The following is a 19,497-nucleotide window of genomic DNA, read 5'->3' as shown; positions in this document are numbered from 1 at the left end:
AATGCTCTGAGTACAGCATCCGAATGAATATGAGTCATACATTAAATGTGATCACTGGAAGGATGAATGGAGCTTTAAGGTGAAAGGAGTTCCTGTCTGAGACTGTCTGACAGAGGTATGCAAATGCCCTTGCCTTCAACGTTTTGCAATATTAAGATGGTTTTAAATGTTTCACAGCTCATTTCAGTATGAGCCCATAGCCATTTACAAAATGAAATTCTCAAAACCAGCCCTCTCCTCAAGGGTCATGAAGCAAATTGACTTTGTATTGGTGGTCTCAGTAGAGCTAGAGCATTTTTATGGTATTTTAGCAGCAGAATTGAGGCAAGAAAGATATAAAACTCAAGTGGCAAATGCTATAGGTCAATGTCTGGCACTCTAAATGAGTTACTCGGCCCCAAGGCAAAACCAGTCCTTCTATCATCCCAAATTCTCTTTTTACAACCAATATACAAGACATCTCTTTGGTGTGGACCTATTGTACCTTCAAATTAGCTTTGAAACGCATCTTATTTCTTTTCCTCTTCTTACTGGTTTACTTCATTCAGATAGACCCTACAAGTGTGTACCAAACCAAAAAAGAAAAACTGGCCACTTCTCCCAAGACTTGCCTCAGTTTCAATTGTTTCTCCAAATATCAATATAAGATTTTTTCTAAGGTTCATCATTTCATAAAACATTCAAAATTTCTTTAGGGACTTTTAATATCTTATGAAAGTCCATGTCCCTTGGTCTTCAATACCTACTCCAAATTATTTTTTACATTATATCCACTGAGTCATCTATCTTGTCCCCTGGGATATATACTCTAAAGTTGTTGCCCTTCCCAAAATTGATATTTTTCATCATTTTCCTCTGTGCAATCCTAAACTTTCTAGTTTTTCCCAAATAGAATATATCCATCATGAAAAGGATTTCAGAGTATATAAGGCTGCGAAAGTTAATTCTCTAATTCAAACCTAAGGATACACTGTGCTTCTTTAGCAGAGTATCTGTTATGTTATATGGTCACTGCATAGAAATCCCCTGTACAGTGAGGACCAGGTCTATATGGGTCACTATGCCACACTCAATTCTGGACAGTGCTGATAGTAAGTGAATCACATATTTTTCATTAAAAGAAGGAATAAAGCCCGTTACAGAGACTTAGTTCCTAAACACCTAGGACAGACTGATAGAGAAGATTATAATAATTATAATTTACAGAAGGTGATCAATTCAAGACCCCTTTCCTCAAATCCTTATTCACGTTCTATGTGTAAAGTATTAAGGCACAGTTCAAAATAGTTTCCTCATGATTGCTGGGGGGAGGGCGGCAATGGGGGGAGGATGGGGAGGGGAACACCCATAAAGAAGGGGAGGGGGAGGGATTAGGGGGATGTTTGCCCAGAAACCGGGAAAGGGAATAACACTCGAAATGTATATAAGAAATACTCAAGTTAATAAAAAAAATAGTTTCTTACAGTGTATACTCTGATACATCAACTCAAAGGGATCTTTCCTCTTTCTGAAACACAGTAAATAAAATTTACGAGGTTTTCAGATTCTGTATAATCATCGCAAGCCATGGCAGATGGAAAATGAAGAAAAGAAAGATGGAAGCCGTTTTTTGTTATGTTACATGCATTTGTTTTTAATCTGAGGTCATGTCTGAAGTAACAGGTCTAACTATCTCTCTCAGTGGCTTTTCCTTGATAAAAGGGTAATTTATTTTGTGGATAAATTAATGCATTGTAGAATTCTGATGGTGACTTTTAGTTCTTGCGCGAATTATGTAGGAAGCTCTAAGCCCTGCTCAGCCCAAATGACATAAACTCTGAAGTGCACACAAATGGCAGATTTGACAGAGAGGTGATAGTTGCGCGTGTCTGAGTGGAATCGCCCTACATCTCAGAAGCTAAACAACTTCATTTGTGTTGTGTGGTTGCTCATTTTGTCACACACACATCTGCTAGTTTGGTTTATGAAAATTAATTTACCAAAAACCAACTTGACTGAAATTTGACATGCAACCTTCAGGTTGAGATTAGGTAGAGGAAAGTGCCCAATTTGTGAATATGCCCACATTTTATAAAAAAACATGCTAAAATGTTATCAGGTTTGCTATTATTTTGAAAACATCAGGACCCTGCTTCCACTTATCCCAATTATTTATTAGAAAGGAAACTGAAAGGGATATCCGCGTCCTCCCTTTTATTATTCCAAATGACAACAATAAAACACAGCTTCCTGCTGGAGTGGAGAAAACGATGAAACGTCAAGCAGAACTGAAACAGCCCATTACGCGCAGAACCGTGTCCACGCGGGCAATTCAGAAGACTGATCAGCAGAACCAGTAGGTTGGGAAGCACGTTGTTGTATGACAGCGCAGGTTCATAAAGCTTACAACGGAGATGAAGAAAATATAAAAGGATGCTGCAGATGGGATATAAAGAAATTCCTTCTGATGACTGGCTATCACTGCCCAGAGCAAGGGACTTTCAGTCCCTTTTACGTAGCCAGAACTTCAGTGATGGCTACCTATAGACCTGCATAGGTGTCAAACAGGTTACTCCACAGCAACGACGTGAGAGTAAAGCAAGACTCAGCTGCTTACAAGTTGCACACTGTTCAATTATTTAGTGAAATCTCACATTCCCCACTTCCATCGCACCTGAGAAGTAAATCTGTTCTGCCTTTGTCCACTGTTCTACACTATTGACACTGCCCACCCCCTGAGTACTGGTTTTCAGATCAGTTGTTGCAGCATTTGTGGTCAAGCTTTTTTTTTTTTAACTTTAACAACAGGACTCTTCAAATAATGCTGCTGAAAGTTACGATGTAGCAGAGGAAAGCTGTATATTCCTTTCCTTAAAAGGAAAGCAGAAGTTTATCTGAAGTATGTGTATATAGAAAAAAATGAACATAGTAAAGTAGTAGGTTAGCTTTGCAGTTTCAGACTGACACATTGATAAGAGAAAACAACTGTGCATGAAACGACTCTAGCAACCTGTTTAAAGGAAGAGTTGGTGACTCTCTTGGGCACTTTGCATATATGAATGTTTCGCCTTTCAGTCTTATCAGTTGTAAATAGCATATTGTGAAACACACTTAACCGCATATGTACAAACTTAGGAGGGACCTGACAGTTTTATGTTTTAGTCCTATTATTATGAGATGATACTTTTAAATCGTGGCACTCTCTCTTGTTCTTAAATTTATTTGCTCTGGTATTAGTACAGCTGCTCCAGATTTGCAGATGATGATAAGTATATAATGTATTTTCCACTCTTTAATACACCTTTGTTTTGTGTTTTAAGTTTGGTTTCTTGAGATAGCATATAGTTAGATTTGCTTTTATAAATTCCACCACTGTCCTTTTAATTGGAGTATAAAGTAGGCTATTTATTTCAATGAAGTGGTCTGCATTATTAACTTTATTACCTCAGTCTTTATTTTCTTTGTCATACTGACTGTTTTTCTTACCTATTTCTAGATTTTCACTTTTCATTTTCTTCTGGACTTTAAGCGTGTACTGTTTTGTAGACCCGCTTTATTTTCTAGGATGAAGGGAGTTCTCCCTCTGTTAACATATGACAGAGCCTCGCAAGCCACTCTTCCTCAATATGATTAGATACCAGGAAAGAATTAGACAAAACTTGCAAAATTTAATGAAAAGTTACTCTAAATCCACAATACTCTATTCCCCCAAACTATCAATGAAGCACACAGAAAAAATAGAAACATTTTCACCAAGCAAGAATGGTTTGCCATGGCCAAATGCTCCAATAATAAATAAAACAAGAAAGGGTCTGTGAGCAGATCCTTGAATGTTGACATGACCCCTCCTCCCAAGCTAATAGAATCAAAAGCAGCAAGCAAGTGGTTCATAGCATTTTTGACCCCAAGGTAACAGCATGTGTAGGGTGCATTGACCATAGAATTTTGAGGGCAATTTGGCAATAAACATTTCTTCTTCTAACTTCATGTTTATACTCTCTATATTTCTCCACTGTTGCTTACTGGCTTTGTAGAAATCAAAGTAAATTGAGAAAAATCCCAGTGACTTTTCTCTCTCCAACCTGGAATCTAGAGGAGTGCTAACAGTTTGACCAGTCTCAAAAGACCTCAACATTGTGAATTTAAGAAAATAAAAAAAACTGTATAATGAATTCCTTTAAAAACTGAATGGCAAAACCAAGACATAGGAAAAATGCAAAGAATAAAGGTTATAATCCAGATTCCAGCATCCACTTTAGAAGGCACACAACTGCCTGCAGGTACAGCTACAGCTCTCTTGACCATGTGGGCACCTTCAAATCACATGCACACACATAGACAGACACACAGACACACAGAGGCATAGACACACAAGCACACACACAACTAAACATAAAATTAAAAGATTCAAACAATAAGCGACAAAAGAAGGAAATGTGAAGATGACATTTGCACATCAGCCTTAGAGATCAAGTACCCCAGGTGGAAAGAAAGAAGTAGAGGATTAAGAAAATGGAAATGTATATAAGAAATACTCAAGTTAATAAAAAAAATAAAAAAATAAAAAAAAAGAGAAAATGGACTTCTAGAGAAATGATGCATCATTTGCTACACTGGGTGGCCATTAATATTTCATAGATTGCACTAGTAAATTATAAGTGGATATAGAGCTGTTAAATTTAAAATTGGCAAGTTATTATCTTAAAGAAAAATAAATAAGTCAATGCAGTGAACCAAGCGAATAAGCCTAAAACACTAAAAAAATGTTAATCCCTGGTTAAGGAGCAAACAGACACTGACTGAAATTGGTGGTTTTAAAACTGAACTCCAATTTGAAGGGGTATTGAAGTCCATAAAGCTGCTACTGAAGAAATGAAAATGTTTACTTCTGTGATTAAATTGTCAATGAAGAGGCAGAGGGCCAGAAGTCTGCCACACAAGAAGTTCGCATGCTAGTGCTTGACAGCTTATTAGTAGACTGTGCCGGCAATGCTGCTTTGATTTTTTTTTAAGTATTTAATACAATGATAGAATAAGATCATATTTATGGCAGTGGTCTTATAAAGTTGCAAGACACTTCAGTTTCAGTTGTAAGTCTCTAGAAACCAAATTCTAAAGACAAAATCAAGAGTGAAATGCTTCGTGTGTGGGGCATGTAAGCAAGAATGAAAGAAAAGAATGAGGGATAAACAAGAATTGAGGCAAAAAAGAAAGTGAACTACTATAAGACACATGCTATGCCAAGTCTCATTGCACTGCAAGGCACAAAGGAGTGAATGGCCTCCCGAGGTCAGAGCGTGGCATGACTTGCCAAGGGTTCCATTGAGACTCTCTGGAGTGTGACCTTGCATTCAGCTTCCGTCCCTCCTTTGTAAGTCACACATGAATCCCTTCTAACTCTTGTCTACATCATAATTCCAAATAGAATGCAGCTTTCGGAGGACTTACCCAAACAAAGAAAATAGCGAAGTGTGAGTAGTTCAAAAGTATGAGGTGGAGTTCAAACCACAGGTTACAGAAGCAGTTTATTTAGGCAAAAGAATTGTTATTGAGACAAAGTTCTCTCTTTTTTGGTAAAATTTCAAGCAAAGATCAGACGCTAGCAATGGTGGTGAGCTGCTAGACAGAAGTGGAGATGTTTAATGACTATAAAGATAGAAAGCATTTTGCTTTCCCTTCAGCGACATTTCAAAAGACTGCATGGAAATGGATCTAGAAACACCTTCCCTCATTGCCCTAGACAATACCAAGTTATGTTTCAAGATAATGAGTAATCTTGCTCCAGACCAGAGGATGGCGAATCACCAAATGATCAGCACAAAAAAAATCTCAAAGCCTCCAATAATCGGAGTCCTCATTTTCTGGTACAAGTTAGTGCACATGGACTTAAACTTCTGAACACTGTCATCTTTGTGTGCCACCTGCATTACGTAGGAGGTGCTGCGGTCCACTTTAGACACTGCCTTGTGCCGTAGGCAAAAAATGGTCTATGCTTCCGCTCAGTGGTAGCACATGCTCAACGTGGGCAAAGACATGGTTTGAGTCCCAGAATTGCAAATATTAATGATACTTTTTCTAACCCAGAAACCCTGTGATATAGGAAGAATGTGTGTGTGTGTGTGTGTGTGTGTGTGTAGGTCTGGGTGTCCTTATGTAGACTAACTGGAGGCTTTGCAGGCACAACACAACATCAATTCCATCACCATTCTGACCAGACAAGTGCCTAACTTCCTTTCCCTTCAGAATTTCCTTCTCTTATTTAGTAGAGGTATTTTAAGTCTACTCAGGTTCTCCTTTCATAGAGAAATTACTTAATAGAACCAACTTTAAGTCTTCTTTCTACTAAAAGCTAATTCATGTTTTCACAACAAGCTGGTTTTTGTTAACACTTTGAATGTTGAATGAAAATTCATATCACTTAATAATAAAAGAATAGAAGAATAATAAAAGTTTTCAAACGTCACTGTATTTTGTGTGTGTGTGTGTGTGTGTGTGTGTGTGTGTGTGTGTGTGTGTGTACCTGATTACCTTTATAGACAACACATGTGGGCAGTTAATCAAGGAGGCCAGAAGAGGGTGTCAGATACCCAGGAACTGATTTCACAGGATGTTGTAACCTGCTCAGTCTTCCAATCTGAATGCTAAAAAGACAAAATAGGCCGTTTGCAGGAGCAATAAGTGCTTTTAAAGCCACTGAACACAGACAAAGGAGGTTCCAGGCAGTGTATAGTGGTTACCCTAACTGATACTCAGAGCACTGAGACATTTAGAGGCTGATGTGGCCACCTCATGTAACCAGGTAGGACTTCCAATAGAGGGAGAGGAGGCACCAACTCACCCACAAAACTTTTGACCCAAAATTTGTCCTGCCTACAAGAAGTAGAGAGATTAAAGCTGGAGCAGAGACTGAGGGGATGGCCGACCAATGACTGGCCCAACTTGAGACCCATCCCATGGAAGAGAACAAACACCCAAAACTATTAATGATCTTCTGCTATGCCTCCAGACAAGAGCCTAGCCTCAACATCCTCTCAGTCGCTTCATCCAGTAACTGATGGAAAAAGAAGCAGACACAAACAGACAAACATTAGGTGAAGCTATGAGAGCCTTGTGAAATAGTCAGAGTAAGGATTGAGGGAGCTGGAGGGGTCAAGGACGTCACAAAAATATTTACAAAGTCAACTAAGCTGGGCCCATGAGGGGACGCCGAGACTAAAGCACCAACCAAAAAGCATGCAGGGGCTGGACCTATTACCTCTGCATATATGTAGTAGACGTGCAGCTTGTTCTCCGGGTGGGTCCCACAACAAGTGGAGTTGGGGCTAACTCTGACTATGTTGTCTGCTTTTGGATCCTTTTTCCCTAGAAAGGCTGCCTTGTCTGGCTTCAGTGTGAGAGTATGCATTTAGTCCCTTAGTTCTCATGCAACTGGATGTGCAGGGAGAGTTGGTATTAATTGGGAGGGAGGTGGATTCCCTTCTTAGAAGAGGAAGGAGAATGAGGAGATGGGGGTGTGATAAACTGTAAGATTTAGGTGCAGAGAAACTAGATAACCTACTCAAGGTCATAAAGAAAGTACATATTTAAAATCTACTTCCAGTACAGAAGCCTTGGGGCCGGAGAAATACCTCAGTGGATTTATGGTAGATAAATCATAGTATTGTGTAAAACATTCTAAAACATTGTATGAAGAGTACGACGAGAGACCACGCAGCCAGGCTTTGAAAGTGTGCATTACGTATTTCCTCCAGGACTATCACCAGGTTTTGAAAACTTAACCAGGAATTCCACAGCTTGTTTATATTTTAAACTCAAGAATACAAAAAGCTTCAAAGAAATTTCCTTGGTGTGGTCAGAGGAAACTCTGGACTGGGCTTGATCACCCAAGCACTTGGAGAGTTTAGGCTTTCTTTGTTTTAGCTTTGGTTTTGTTTTTTCAGGCAAAGTAACCACAATCTTAAATAAACTTGAGTGCTTTAATAAATGAAAATATATATTAGTGCAGATAGCTCTTCTCTGATATTTTATTTTATTTTGTTTGGTTTTTTGTTTTTTGATATTTCATTTTAAAATTCAGTAAATGTTACGCGATAATCTAATCAGAAATATTCTTAAAAATGAATGATGTAATGAATTTGTCCGTTTCCCTCTTTCTGAGTTCTCATTTATTTCTCAGAATAAGATAAATAATCAGTTAACATATTCTAAATAAAACTGGTGTTCTATTTTAACCACTGTGCATATATTTTATAGATTTTTTTTCTGTTTATACATTCATAGGCTTATCACAAATGGGAGGATTTTAGCTTATCCTCACCTCTTTGTCTTATCTAATTTAATTCCTCAAAGCAGTGTTATTTCCATAAAAAAAAGAATGTGGGGATAATTTTTCCAATGAACTCCAGGATAGATCATATCAAGTGTTTCTCAAAACAATACAGTACTCAATAGTAGTGTGAGGAAAATTCTTACGAATATTTAATTCCATTATTGCAACCCTAATTCAGACAAAATTGTCTTTAAAGAAAATCACACTTACTTGTTTTCATTTTCATTACTAGCTTAGATAACTTATAGTATTTTCTTTAATTAACATGAAATAAATTCTTATTGTTAAAGTGGCAATTACCGAATATAAACTTGAAAGAGTTCCCAGCATTGACCTGACGTTATTACAGATTGTATAAGAAATAATGATTCTTGATTTATTCCCAGAAAACAGTAAAGCTTTCTCATCAATTCAAATCTATGATGTAATTCTTTATGAGGTATTTTTCCCCATTTAAGTTTATTATCTGGAGAGAAAGTGATAATGTTTATGGACATATGTCTACGGAAACATATTTTTCATTAGAAATCAATCGTCTCTTCTTTTGGTACATGTGGTTATAGATCAGTCAAACGAGTACTATACAATTAAAAGCCACTCTGAGGAGGATGCTCTGGGCCTCAGATTTGCACCTCTGTCTTCATTGTTCACAGACCTACTGTCGTTGGGAAGAAACTTCTGAGACATCTTCAAAACCATGTTTTGTACTTCACAGATCACTGGGGAAAAATATAAAGTAGCTTTATGTGACTTTTTGGAAGAAATGCATCATTATAAGCAAAGAGAATGACAGTCTTTTCTTCAGTTTAATGATGTTACATGTTATGAGATTTCGAGTCAATGGAATTATCTTTGATACCAGATGTTCCTTATGAAGCAATAGGTGATCTATCTTAATCAGGGATTAGTCATCTATGAAAGTATGATGTCTTTCCAATGATGTTCTCCATAATAAGAACTAAAAATGAGAAATAAATGGAGCCGTGATGAATAGCCAGTCTAGATTCCTTCATTAACACATGAAAGAAAGGAGAAAAATCCCAGCGGGAGGCTATGCAGTGCGGTACTGCAGGCTCTGACAGGAGACAGCATAAGACACCTTCCCTGACAGATGAGCTTCTCAATCCTTGTGGGAAAACCAAGGAAAACTTTTAACACTCGGCACGACCCTCACTAAAGAAGCTGGCTCACAAACAGTTGTTTGCTATTGTCAAAGAATCAAATTTCCCCTCACCGTTAGGATTTGCTCTGAACATTTCCTAAAGCAGAACGTGAAAAGACCAGAAAATAAAGGTAATAATGAAAAACAAAAAGTACCAGAAGTTGAAGAACTACAAGCAGTTCAGACTTGATGAGAAACTAGGGCCTAGACCCACTACCACATCAATGAAGTGGAATGAAATTCATCAACTTTCTTTTCCACATAAACAATGCACAGATTCACAACTGACTCACAGCATTGTAACTGCCAAGCTCCCTGTGATGATTGTGTGAGTTGTCTTTTTCTCCTTTTAATACTTGTAAAGAATAATCATTTCATCCTCACAGCCTACAGGACATCACTTGCCTTACAACTTCTGAAATATCTTCCCTAAATAGCCTTATTATTTGTGCGCAGACCCTCTGTCTGTCTACAATGAAATAGCCTAAAATAATATTTTATGCTGGGACCCATTGAAAAAATAGTTTTTGAACTGGAAAAGCTACTCAATTATGCCTATAGAAGATGAACACAAGGTCACTTTTGGAAATATCAGTTTTTTATGTTAAACACTAATTGGCATTTTATATTAGGAAATCAGTTACAGTCACAAGTATTTTGAGGAAAATATAAAATAAGACTGTGGATCACATAACTGTCATTTGCAAATACCTCTACTCAGCATGAGTAAATTCATATGGACCTCAATGAATTGTTTATTTGTTTGTTTGTTTGTTTGTTTGTTTGTTTGTTTGTTTTTAAGGAAGTTATACCTTCCTAACATGTGATTCTAATTAATGAAAGTGGTGATTGGGAGAGATGGTCCTGAGAACTGGTGATGAGGAAAAGAAACATCAACTTGGAAATGCAGCTCAGGGGGGAATGGGAAGTCAGGACCAGTGATGCCATTGCAACACCAGGCTCAAGGTTCAGTGAAGAGTCAGGACCAGCAATATGGGTGCAACAGCAGGCTCAAAATTTGGCAGGACATGTTGATTCCACATTCTAATAAAGTAGTTTTGCATAATTTTATTTTACTCATTTTTAAGGAATTTCAAGAGTAAGCAAAGCTAAAAGCGGTGTTGAAAAGCTGAGGCAACTTACATGGAGACTCAAAAGCAGGGAGAAGGAGCAAGCATGTTTTTATTCACAAGCCCTGAAAACCTTTACTGCAGAAGAGCTAACTGTAGAGTGTTGCTATTATAAAAATTGAATCATGATTACTTAAATATTTAAAACTGCCATGACTCATATTCAGTATGGAATTTGTGATAAGACTAGAGAACCACACTCTTGTACACAGATGAGGATGGTTGCAGCTAACCATTGAACTGAACAAGGGGACACCAATTGAGGAGTTAGAGAAAAGACTAAAGGAGCTGAAGGGGTTTGTGACACCATAGGAAGAACAACAATATCAACCAGCCAGACCCCACCAGAGCTCCCAGGAACTAAACCATCAACCACTTGGATATATGGAGGGACCCATGACTCAAGCCACATATGTGGCAGAGGATGGCATTGTCCAGCATCAATGGGAGGAAAAGCCCTTGGTCCTGTGAAGGTTCATTTCCCCAATGTAGGGGAATGCAAGGGTGTTGAGGTTGGAGTGGGTGGGTGGGAGTGGGAGCATCCTCATGGAGGCAGGGGGAGGGGGGAAGGGAGTAACTTTTGAAATGAAAAAACATAAAATATCCAAGAAAAATAAAATTATAAAAATAAATTAAAAAGGTTAAAAAAAGACAAATGTTTTTAAAAGGTTTATATTTTACTAGCAATATTGTACAGTACATTTTGTGTTTTTAGTAGAAATTAAAGTACAATCAAGAGTAGAAAGAAAATCTTCCCGATATTTACTAGTTCTAGATACAACAATTAAACTCAGGAGTAAAAATGTACAATATGGAGAAGAGAATTTGAAGTTATCTTATATTTTGGATCTCCTTTTTTCCCTTCATAACTACGAAGAAAGATAAATAAAATTAAAATAAAATAATGATCTATGAATGTCAATCATTGTAATATGCCAATCAACAAACAAGTATTATCTTTAAGATTAAAGCATATGAGCTGAAGGGGCTCCCGACCCCAAAAGTACAACAATGTCAAGCAACCAGAGCTTCCAGGGACTAAGCCACTACCTAAAGACTATATATGGACTGACCCTGGACTCTGACCCCATAGGTAGCAATGAATATCCTAGTAAGAGCACCAGTGGAAGGGGAAGCCCTGGGTCCTGCTAAGACTGAACCCCCAGTGAACTAGACTATGGGGGGAGGGCGGCAATGGGGGGAGGGTTGGGAGGGGAACACCCATAAGGAAGGGGAGGGGGGAGGGGGATTTTGCCCGGAAACCGGGAAAGGGAATAACACTTGAAATGTATATAAGAAATACTCAAGTTAATAAAAAAATAAAAAATAAAAAAAAAAAAGATTAAAGCATATGAAAAGGGCCTAAGAGACCATTCACTAGGCAGGGTTCTCACTGACAGGCCTCCCAGGACCCACTTGGTAGGAAAAGAGGACCAATTCCTGCAAGTTGGTTGCTGATTGCCCCATGTTTATAATAGTCTGTACCCTGCATGCTACAAATAAAAAATACTGCAACCCCATACAAATAAAGGAAATATTTATGAACTCTCCTTCACTAAATTAAGCACATGAAAAATATAACTCAGTTGAAAAAGGAAAGAAACCAACAATCCCCAAAGAACAAACTGATGGTAACTATTAGACACATCTAGAGTCAGGCTAATGTACTCAAACATCACATGAGTTAATGCAATAGTTAAGTCGTCTGAGCCTCACATAGTAAATATAATCTACATTCACATCATTTACAAATTAATGATCAATTTATGTTCTTAGTAACAAAGCCATAAATTCAGCACATTTAACAGTTAAAATATATTGAGTATTTTCCACGGGATTTGAAATTTATTATAAGCCTTCTATGTGATCCCTGTCATTTAATCTTGTTATAACCGTGCGAGGTGTTTATCACCTCCATTTTACAGATCAAAAATCTTAGCCTCAAACATATTAAGTAATATCTCTGATTATGAATATAGATACAGCCAGATTTATTGCCACATATGTAATTTTTAGGGGATGTGTTTATATTAATTAGAGTAAAGCTGATTGCCTGTAAGAGATAAATACAATTAATCAGCAGGCTGGAAGGTTTTAGTTTTTCAATCATGAACCATCGAGTGCTGCAAGGAAGGAGACTTCTGTGCTCTTAAGTCCACCATTCCACCTCCAGGTCCAAAGAATCTACACTGACAATAATGTCTACCCAGACGAACAGCAGTGAGTGCCTACTCACAGTCACAGCCCAAATGTCTACCTGAACACCCATACCATTCATAGAGGAAAGGCGGTTGCTGCAACACTGGAAACTCATTTCTTCTGTCATAGATAAGGTCATGCATACCCAAAGCATGAAAATAAGAGTTCTCTATGTGCAGTTATAAGAGACACATGGATGATACATTTTGGGCTCCTTTATTACTGGAAATGTGCTAAAGAGGGTAAGAATATTTTTTTCTTTTGTAACAAACACTAGAAAATATATACAGGGATTAATTTTAACACAGCTTCATTTCTGTCTTTAACAAAGAAAAAATATCACTGCACAGTTAAAACTAAAACGGGCTGGGTCTGGATGTCATTCCCACTAATGTTCAGAGGATGGTTGGTTAATGCAATGCCCACACTATCATAGATTCAGTACTGAAAATTGATATTTTTTATTATTCTTCGATTTCATCTAGTCATATCAAAATGTTTCAGCATATTATATAAAGTGGTTTATATAGTTATATATTTATAAAAAGTTGAGTCATTTTTCACACTGAACTGTACTCACAGTGAAGGTTGAATGTTTTCAGTACATCTAAAACAGCGTTGGATGGGAAACATTACTTCTGGACACTGGTCATACCAAAAGGAAGACATTTTCTACAAGAGACATATCTCATAGATGTTTTCAATATCTTCAAAAGGCCAATATCATCATTTCAGAACAAGAATACAGCAAATTTTATTGTTGAAGACAAAAGCAAAGCAAAACTATTTCTATTGAATCAGAGTTTTACACTACAGAATATTTGAGTTGTACAGTTTTGTTTTATTTGTTACTGGTTGGATAAAGAAAGAAATTCAACAAGCACTTCTTGGCATCAGCAATAGTGTCCGGTTTGGGGTCTGTATTTGGGATGGGTCCCCAGGTGGGGCAGTCTCTGGATGGCCTTTCCTTCAGTCTCTGTTCTACCCATGCTTTGTCTCCATATTTCCTTCCGTGAGTATTTTGTTCCCCCTTCTAAGAAGGACTGAAGCATCCACATTTTGGTCTTTCTTCTTCTTGGGCTTCATATGAGCTGTGAATTGTTTCTTGGATATCCTGAGCTTTCAACTAATATCCACTTCTCAGTGACTGCACACCATGTGTGTTCTCTTCGAACTGGCCTACCTCACTCAGGATGATATTTTCTAGTTCCATCTATTTGCCTAAGATTACAGGAAATCACTGTTTTTAATAGCTGCATTGTACTCCATTGTGTAAATGTACAGCATTTTCAGTATCCATTCCTCCATTGTAAGACATCTGGGTTCTTTCTAGCTTCTGGCTATTATAAATAAGGCTGCTATGAACATAATGGAGTATGTGTCCCTGTTACATGTTGGGGCATCTTTTCGGTATATGCCCAGGAGTGGTTTAGCTGGGTCTTCAGGTAGCACTATGTCCAATTTTCTGAGGAACTGCCAGACCAATTTCCACAGTGGTTGTACCAGCTTGCAACCCCACCAGTAATGGAGGAGTGTTCCTATTTCTCCACATCCTCACTAGCATCTGCTGTCACCTGAGTTTTCGACCTTAGCCATTCTGACTTGTGTGAGGTGGAATCTCAGAGTTGTTTTGATTTGCATTTCCCTGATGACTAAGGATGTTGAACATTTCTTTAAGTGCTTCTCAGTCATTCAGCATTCCTCAGCTGAGAAGTCTTTGTTTAACTCACGTAGCTCAACCCCAATTATTAATAAGGTTATTTGATTCTCTGGAGTCTAACTTCTTGAGTTCTTTGTATATATTTGATATTAGCCCTCTATCAGATGTAGGATTGGTAAAGATCTTTTCCCATTCTGCTGGTTGCTGGTTTGTCCTATTGACAGTGTCCTTTGTATTACAGAAGCTTTGTAGTTCTATGAGGTCCCTTTTGTCAATTGTTGACCTTAGAGCATAAACCGTTGGTGTTCTGTTCAGGAAATTCTCCCCTGTGTGTTTGAAGCTCTTCCCCACATTCTCTTCTATTAGTTTCAGTGTATCTAGTTTTATGTGGAGGTCTTTAATCCACTTGGACTTGAACTTTGTACAAAGAGATAAGAATGGATCGATTTTCAATCTTCTACATGATGACAGGAGCCTGATCTAGTTGTCTCCTGAGAGGCTCTGCCAGAGCCTGACAAATACAGAGACAGATGCTCACAGCCAACTATTGGACTGAGCATGAGATCCCCAATAGAGGAGTTTGAAATAGGACTGAAGAAGCTGAAGGGGTTTGCAATCCATAAGAAGAACAATGATATCAACTAACCAGATGCCCCCAGAGCTCCCAGGGCCTAAACTACCAACCAAAGAGTACACAGGGAGTGCCCATGGCTCCAGCCACATATGTAGCAGAGGATGGCCTTGTAGGACATCAATGGGAGGAGAAGCCCTTGGTCCTGGGAAGGCTCGATGTCCCAGTGTAGGGGAATGCCAGGGCAGGGAAGTGGAAGTGGGTAGGTGGGTAGGTGGGTAGGGAAGCACCATCATAAAAGTGGGGGAGGGGGTTGATGGGATAGGGGGTTTCTAGAGGGGAAACTGGGAAAGGGAATAACATTTTAAATGTAAATAAAAATATCCAATTAAAAAATAAAAAAGGAATAAATTCAAAGCAAGAGTCACTAAGCACATATACTCATATCCAAATCTTCTGCCAGAATAGTCTTGCTTGGGTTCAAAGTAACCAAAGAGAATTAGGAAGTTCAGGGTCCTTCATCTAAATAAAAGTGCCTCATCCACACAGCAAAAAATCTTACTTAAATACACTTAATAATATGAAGTCAATGACATTTGCAAAGAGTTTTGATTTTAAGATATTTACTTTAATCCATAGCATGCTTTAAAAATAGGCATGAGCAGAGTTCAAATATGTGTTTCAGGGTAACTGGGTCAAGCCTAGTACTGGAAAAAGTGAAAGCCTATATCTATCACACTTATTAAATTTTAAGCATGTGATCAATCTGGAGGTTAAGGTTGGTATACATTTTGAATGTTTTAGTGAGTATTCTGGATTCTATCAGAGTCTAAGATTCGAAATTAAAACCAAGCTACTTGTAAAGATACTATTATTCTCAGGGTACTATTCAAAGAGATGATAAAAACTTTGATGTGATATTTACTTCATTATCTAAAAAGCAAAACTATACAAATATTTTAAAAGGAAGAAATCACACAGTGAATTTCAGAGCAAAGAAAATATAAATGTAACTTATATTCCTAAATGTACAGTTTCATCAACTTTTACGAGCCTTTTCAAATTATCTACTACTATCACATAAGGTTTGAAACATGACATTGTTCACTATGAACATGTTTTTCTCTGTCGATATATACAATAGTACATTAATTGATTTTAAAACTACTTCAGCATCCTTTTAAAAGTAATGAGGAAAATGTTTTATGGAGATTAGGGGATCTTATTGAGAGTGTATGTCCAACATACACTATAGATTTGAAGAAAAGCTTTAAAATTTTAAGATTAAAAGAAGAGAACTGAAATGGGTCAGTAGGTAAAGGTGTTTTCTGTGAGTGCCTGGAGACCAGAGCTTGATTTCTGTAACTCCCCTAAGGTGGCAGGAGAAAACTGATTCTACAGTGTTTCCAACTAATCATTACTTATCCTTTTACTCTTGTGCATGTGTACATACACGCATGCATACGCACATATCATGTATATAAACACATGATAATTAAAATTTTAAAGAAGTGAATAAAAGAAAAATAATCCCAATGTAGATGTGCCATTTCTAATAATAATGGTCTTTGCTGTCACATTGAGCTCACTATAATTCAGACAATTAAATTGTAGCAAGCCCGCTTCAGTAGAAAACTATGGTACCTTGTAATCTTGGGAAAAAAACTATCTTATTATCTGGGTTATGTTTATTAAAATCTTCTTGCCCATGCAATACTCAGAAGAATAATCAGAGAAGCAGGTTATTCTTTGAGTTCCTCTACTAGGTGCTGCATCCTTAAATCAAGCACGTTGCAGAGATTCAAGGTAAAACAGGAAGATGAATGGTACAGAGATCATTAGAAGCACAATGTGACACTCATCATTTTGTGCTGTCACAACACCATCTGTGTTGCACCAGACCAGAGTAACTTTGACAAATAAACCTCTTAGGGAAAATGGGAGTTCTATTAATTGTTCTCCTGTCTGGCCACACACAAGTGATAAACACTGCTCAAACACAACTCCGTACACAGTTGTTATTATTGAATTAAGAGTAGCAATGAATCATGGTTTTTAAAATAACATTCATTTCATCTGCTCCTAAAGTTTCTCCATCTCAATGGGGTGCCACAAATCCATTCAGCCTTAACTTATAATTATTCCCCACTTGGAAGACGTGCTGGAGACATAAATATTCCTTGCTCCAGCCTATGGTGAACCTACATCATGGCCTTCTGGCAATCACTGCCTTCAACTGCAGTAAATGGTGAGGATATTGATTGGTTCCACTGGCTTCTGTCATGACGCACTGACCTCTGCCTCAGCATCATTGTCATTAGCAGCCACAGCCAGGCAGGTAACATCAACTACAGGTTCATAGACGCAGCTTGGCCTGCTTAGCATCTACGTCTCACTTAAGCAATTCAATGAGCTTTTTCTCAGTTCTAGCATCTAGATCCAAGGTGATCAAATATTCTTGATAAATGGATACGAAGCAACTAGTTTAGGCTAGTTTAGTTTTTGCCAGCCTTGGAGTCTCTGCACATTCAACTGATTCTGCAGTGCCCACTAATCTGTGTGATTTTATTCCACTAAAACTAAAGACAAAAGTCTTAGGTGCTGCAGCTTACCTGTGGGTCATGGTCTGCCTTCTCTGGTTCCAGACAATGAAGTGGAGATATAGAATAATTATGTGCCTTATTGAAGGGCACTTATTGATGTCAGTGTTTGAAAGCAAGCCATATTGGGTCTGAGCTCCTAAACGCCACTATAGTTCCTCTAGTATTATATAACTGACATCCTCAAGGACTAGAAGGACTGAGAAAATGGGCAAGCTTTACTGCCTTAACAACTGGTGCTGGGATTTCTCTTAGAGGGCAGAATTTGTTTTAAGTCACTTGGAGAAAATTAAGAGCTAAAAGTCCATTGTCAGCAAGACCCTGAGTAGTAGAGATCTAAGTGACATTTTGGGGTTCAGCCAGAGATAAAAAGAACTGAATGTATTGTGGGTGATTACAGCCTTGAGAAAAAAGGCAACTCATACGAATGATATTTTTAAAAGAGAATGAGGAGGTTGGGGATTTCTATCGCTCTCCTACATGAGCTGAAGAGAAATAAAAGCACTGCGGCATGAGGCTTAAAAATACATCCAGACATTTTCTCACATGCTCGACAGTGTACACGAAAAGGCAAGAGAGGGTCCAGGTGCCATGTGGTGCAACCCCTGCTCAGTGTCTCTGCTGTTACTCACACCTTCCCTGTGCTCTGCTCAGTTCTATTATTAGAAAGGCTTCCTCTGCAGTAGGAGAAGACTGCCAGCAGGGAAGGCAGCAGGGTGCTTGCTGGCTAGTCCCTGTATAGTGCACATAGGGAAGAATCCTCTTCTCCTTTCACTGGGCAAAATTCCCAAATTAAGAAATATCAAGCCCCAGAAAACATTGCAAGTGTTCCCAGTTTAAGGATGGTTAACCTGTTGTTCTCTGGGAAGAGTTAAGACAATTGTCTTAAGTCCGCCACGTTGGTCCTGAAGCTTCAGGAGTGTCTACTTCATGTCTTCACCTGGGGAAGGCTTGTGGATGGCTATGGGAAAATATGCGAGGTTCTTTTCGGATGCTGAAGGACAGAATGCAGAAGATTGGTACAGTATACAGCAACACCTAGCTGCCAATATACTGAAGCAACTCTAAACCAAGACACGTGCACACAGCAAACAAAGAATTAATGGGGTTTGCAGTAGAATCAACCAAGAATCTCATTGGTAAAGGTCAGCCAGCAGGATGAGGCTGTGCATTCATTCAATCAGGGTCAGTCTTTACTTCTAAAAGTTCCTTGCCATGAACATGAGAGTCCCTGAATTTTAGACACTATCACTTTGTATGCTAGTCCACTAAACTTTGAGATTTGACTTATAACATAAAATATGTCTGACATAGAACAAAGGAACAAATGATAATCATTTGTGAGACACAGCAAACAGAAAGTTATTATGAAACAACCTAGAAGATTAACTATGGAGCAGACTTGGAAAAAGAGAGCTGTAGTTGAAACTTGATCTGGAAGAAATTTCTAGAAGAAAAAGTCTCATTTCCCCTTATCAGTGTCATAAACAGAAACAAATGATAAGCTATATCAGCATGTATTTGAGTATATAAAAATATATTCTTGAAAGTACTCAACAATGCAATGTTTTCCTTACAAAAGATGTGTCTAAGTGTCTTATTCAATAGCACAAAACACTGTCAAAGTCATTAAATTAGGCACCAGTAAAATCTAAATATAATATGTGGTACATGAACTAAACACAAGTATACAGAGGCATAATACAGTCCATGCAGGTCTCCAGTAGCCTAGAAGTTCACATCCATTCGCACTTCCTCATGAAAAAAGAAATCTGGCCCAATTATTACTGGTAAAACTATGTGGTGAACACAGGAATAGAATTTTGATTTGTACAGAGGAAACATACTTAGAAAATTGTTGAGCAGC

General features: G+C 38.0%; 1 pseudogene; it reads right to left on the bottom strand.

Annotated features, from left to right (window-relative positions):
* The window catches only part of Eif1a-ps3 (eukaryotic translation initiation factor 1A, pseudogene 1), a 57,937-nt pseudogene extending 40,522 nt beyond the window's left edge, over positions 1 to 17,415 (bottom strand).
* Between the last annotated feature and the right edge of the window lie 2,082 nt (positions 17,416 to 19,497).

Source organism: Rattus norvegicus, chromosome 11 (genome assembly GCF_036323735.1).
Source record: "Rattus norvegicus strain BN/NHsdMcwi chromosome 11, GRCr8, whole genome shotgun sequence".
In the NCBI taxonomy this organism is placed as follows: domain Eukaryota; kingdom Metazoa; phylum Chordata; class Mammalia; order Rodentia; family Muridae; genus Rattus; species Rattus norvegicus.
Note: the sequence above shows the minus strand (reverse complement) of the source record. Positions and strands in the feature narration are given on the sequence as shown.